This window comes from Eleutherodactylus coqui, chromosome 1 (genome assembly GCF_035609145.1).
Source record: "Eleutherodactylus coqui strain aEleCoq1 chromosome 1, aEleCoq1.hap1, whole genome shotgun sequence".
NCBI lineage: Eukaryota > Metazoa > Chordata > Amphibia > Anura > Eleutherodactylidae > Eleutherodactylus > Eleutherodactylus coqui.
In genome coordinates this window covers 112,673,148-112,678,295 of record NC_089837.1, presented here as the reverse complement: position 1 = coordinate 112,678,295, position 5,148 = coordinate 112,673,148, and positions in this window count along the sequence as shown.

The following is a 5,148-nucleotide window of genomic DNA, read 5'->3' as shown; positions in this document are numbered from 1 at the left end:
CAGCATTATTTTTGTGTCGGCTTTATTATTGGGAGACAGATACCTATCAGGTATACACCTGTACTGGAACAATGCAGTCTTTGGAAGTTTATTATGCATCATGTTGTGCTGGTCATTAATTACAAGTAATTTGATAATCAGCTGCCATAAAACACAGAAAGTAAAAACATATAACATTGTAGAGAAAATAGAATCTATACATAAAGCTCCAACTTTTATCTAATCACAGTGCAGCACTCATCTCTAAGGCCGCCTGCAGGTGGGCGGGTCGCAACCGGCGGCAGACCCGACCCGTGCACCTGCAGGGACCAGCACGTACTCGCCCGCGGCTCCAGCTGTTTGATGTGCCAGCTTGCAGGGCAGCCGGCGCATGCGCAGACCAGAGCTGGCGGCGGGTGAGTGACGTTTCTGTGCGGGGCTCTGCGCAATCCTATGCAGGCTTCCAGCCGCGGAAATTCCGCGGTAAATCCCGCCGCGGAATTTTCGCTCGTGTGCAGGCGCCCTAAGGCTGGGTTCACAGGGGGAAGAATTGTCACGGAAATTTCGCAGGCATTTTTAAACCTGATGCTAAGCAGCAAAGTGGACGAGATTTGCAAAAATCTCCTTCACAAGCTGCAGAATTCAATACTGCGACATGTCAATTGTATCACTGTCTCCACTGCAGACTCTCTTCTCTCCATGGGGAAAAATTTCCGTAGTGGAATACAGGCGGAAAAGCCGCTTCAAACTTGCACCAAATGGTGTGGGTTTTGAAGCAGCCTTTCCGCTGCAGAAATCTCGCAGAAATTTCATGCGGTCCCGCTGCGGACATTCCGAAGGATTTCCATCCCATGGGATCCCAGCCTAACAGTGTCATCACACAATTATATACCCTGTTTCCACGAAAATAAGACGCGTCTTATATTAATTTTTGCTCCCAAATATGCGCTACGTCTTATTTTCAGGGGGTGTCTTATTTCGCTGCGGCGAATCCGTCTGTGGCCGCTAATCCCTCAATTGGCCAGCTTTGTGGACGAAATTTCTCAGAAATCTCGTCCACATGGGACAGCAAATCTGTCACGGCAAAGCTGGGAGAAGCCGGTGTTGTAGTGTGGATTCACCGGCCACAGCAACGGAAAAGCGTGCAGCCAAGTCGCTTCAAAACAAGCGGCTGAGTGCCGTGGGTTTTGAAGCAGCGCTTTCCCGGCGGAAATCTCGCTGTTTATCGCTGTGGCCAAACTGCGTGATTTCCGCTGGAAATACGCTCTGTGAGAACCCAGCCTTAAGAATCACACAGGGCGCCTGACTCACACACAGAGCCATAAAAAAATAAGGGCTGTAAAGTAACGTACCTGTCTGCAGACAGAAGGTCCTGTACCACTTGTAAGCAGGGATGGTATTGCAGCTTCCAGCCACCAGGGGGAGCTCATCACAGCAAACATGTACAGCAGGAACAGAACGTACAGTATGGACTTTTCCAGCCAGCAAGGGGAGCTCACAACAGCACACTCAGACAGCACAGCAGGGACAGGATAACAGCCGACTGTCTGCAGATCTACCTATACATCTGGAGGTAGGAAACAATGGGGATGGCAGCAGGGGACAGGCCTCTTGACTTGCCTGCACACTTTACTATGCCTTACTATCGGGGGGGGGGTGCTTTATATTTGGGACTTCTGCCAATTTCAGTGGGTGCCTTATTTTCAGGGGGTGCCTTATTTTCGGGGAAATGCGGTAGTATATTTTTCTGTTTTGCATCATTATAGAGTCCCAGTCCTCACCTTTGAACACTGTAAATTAAGTTATAGGGCTTAAAAGGTGAGGGAACAGGAAGTCCGGGAGGTATCTTTTATTCTCACCCTCTCCCTCCTTCTTGTGCTGTGTCCCTGTGAAGTCAGCACATGCTGTCAGCTTGACTCTTTCTGTGTGCGCATCTCCCATTCATCTCTATGAAAGGTGCACATGCAGAAACAGTTAAGCTGTTGGAACAAGGGATCAAGTGAGTAAGAAAGATACTTCCCCATTGCCTCACTTGTGAGCCCCATAACTTAGTTTATGAGGCTCAAAGGCGATGATGGTGTCCATTTAAAAATAAAATGCTCCTGTATCTAGATGTTGCTGTTACATACTTGTTATTGCGCCCCCTGCTGTTCCTTTGATTCCCATAATGTGTCCAGTAGCATTAAGAAGAAGCCCTTTGTACTATGCTCCTACTTATTGTCAGGTCTGCACAATAGCAGGAATGACTCCACAGACTGTGTATTGCAGTAGGTGGCAGGTGACACCGGTTCCAGGATACAAAGCAGACACCAGAATTACAAAGTTATAAACTTTTATTGTGAACACTGATGCCAGGAGTGCAGAACGATGACACAGTAGCCTCTAATTGGCTGCAGCGGTCAGTAGACAGCCAGTGATGTCATCATCCACAGCAAATGCTGGGACCATGGCGGGGCCGCAGAGCTGGATCGCGTGGGTGAGGAGGACAGATAAGTACAGCAACTTTTGTTTTAGCATGCTGGACCCATAAAGGAAATGTTGTCTGGTAACGGGACAACCCTTTAACCAGTAAGGATTTTTTATAGCTCACTATGTGAACTTTGACTACAGAACCTCTGTAAATGGTGTCAAAATGTGTTGTACTACAGATGCAGCCAACCTTAACTTGACTCTTACCGTGTTGGGATACCTTTCCGTGTCACAGTTTGTTTACCATTTCAATAGCTTTACAATGTTTTTTGTTGTATTAGGGTAAGATAATAGTTTTTTACATGCTTCAAAATAAGTTAACTTGTTGCAGAAAGTCATTACAGTCAGATTAGACTTTGGCTACATTACACCTTAGAAGCTGTTAACTTGCTGTAGTATTATGCAAGTTGCCCACTAGAGGGAGATGCAGGTTCATATGCAGTAAGTTTGAGCGGCTCTATTGAGGATCCAGGTCATATTGTCTACATTACAGTTTCCATTTAGTGTCTTCTAAATAACTAATAAAGTGCCTTTCAGCTGTATTAAAGTATTTATCATTAGTTATATATTTGTACATATGAAAAGTAGTTGTCCTCTATTATAGCACACCTGTCACAGTGAATGGCTAATGTTAGACCAAAGGGGGGACTGTGACAGATTATTAAATATTGCCAAATTATTTAAAGGACAAAATTATCACTAATGTTGTAAAGTAACTGCTGCCCGAAACTTAATATGCAGGCGCGCACCTCTTACTGGCAATAGGTGCAACCAAATGTTTCTTAGAATTCGACATGATGCTCTGAAATAATCCCACTTTACGACACCACGAGGCAAACATGAATATCTGTAATGTATGGCAGAGCCGATACATGATGTGTATATAGAGTGCCAACATACACAGGGCAAAATGCTACATGCTAGTCTCAATGGATGCTAATATATAGATTCAACTGCTGCATAAAGTACTAATCAATAATCAATACTTCCAGGAGTGTAAAAAGAAGCAGGATATGCTACCTACTCATAAAGTATGCATCATACAACTGCATCAGTCTGGCGAAGGCTGGAAGAGGTTGGGGAGTCGAAATATGCATCAGGGGGGCGCTAGCTGGCTACACATGTTATAGAGTTCCAGGATTCCATTCTGGAGCCATTTGTTTTTGTACTTTATGTATTATACTTTAATCAACCATGTCTTTGTGTATAGGATGCAATCTGCTTTTCACTTTTTTTGATGCATTTGGGACGGGAACCACACCACCACCTCATTGTGTCACTGGCTTTATAACATAGCAGGAACCTGCTCTATAGATCTATAGGTGCATCCTCCTCCTCACAGTGACATCATTTGCCAGTACTTTGTTAACTTTTACTTCACTCGCCTCTGTTCCCACCTGTGCTCTCAGCTAGAGTTTTTTGTCAGACCAAACAGCATATGAGCCTTCATTAATTACTAAACCCGTGGAGGTGCTTGTGTCACCTTGTAACAATAAACCTTACACCTAAATAAATAAATATAGACAGTGCCTGGGGTGACACTGGCATCAGATACAACTTTTCTTAACCATAATAGAAAACCATTATTTTTCTCAAACTTGTCAATAAGTCAGGTGGGGGTCCTTCCTAGTGTTGGGTAATTAGTAAAATAATTAGGTCAGGAGTGACTGACCTGATTTTAAGAAACAATTCTGAATCAGGACTCCCGATTCTGACTTCCATTAAAATCAATAGGAGTAAAAATCAGGTTCTCTAATTTAGCCTCATTGAACAACATTGGTGGCAGTGATCCAGTGCTGGGATCCTAGGTTCAAATCCCAATCAAGGTCAGATTCAAACTTAGAACTCCAGTACTGCAGGGCAGGAGCTTTAAGTCAAGACACCATCCTTTCCGCTCAAAGCAGAGAGACAATTTTTGCCATGACCACCTCCACTGCTGTTCGAGGAGGCCAAATGAGAGAACCCGATTTTTACTCCTATTAATTCTAATGGAAGTTGGAATCTGAAGTCACTATTCACAATTATTCTTTAAAATTGAGTTGGTCACTCCCTACTTGATTATTTCAATAATCCCTAAAAACTAGAGAGGATAGGGAGGGGGAGGAAGAAGAGAAAGATGAAGAGGGGGAAGGGAAGAATGAGAAGAAGAATATTTTTTCTTCTTTTTTCTTATTTATTTTTTTCTTTTCCTTCATTTAAGGGTAAGAAAAGAATAAATAAGGGTAGAATTACTGTAACCAACAGTTCCGCATGTTCTAACATAACAAATAAGCATATACTCACCTACCTCCCTCCCGTTGTGTTCCTTGGAGCTGCTCTGGGTCTCTCCTGTGATGTTACAATTACAGGCTGCCCTAGCCTGTTTACGGGATCTCACAGCTGCTGCAGCCAATAACAGAGCTCCACGATCAATTGCTTAGCTCTGTTACTGGCTGCAGTTCATGTGACATCCCGAAAATCAGGCGTGGCTGTAACCTGTAAACAAACACAGGAGCAAAGAAGCGGATACTGGTGTGGGACACAGTGGGAGTGGATAGAGGAGAGTATATGCTTATTTGTTATGTTAGAGCAGGGGGACCTGGGTTTACAGTAATTCTACAACACAGAAAACCCCTTTAACCTTGCCCTAAAAACAGCTCAAAAGTACTTAGATGGGTGTCCTAAGAGTGTTAAACATTGCTTTTATGGCTCTTAGACAGT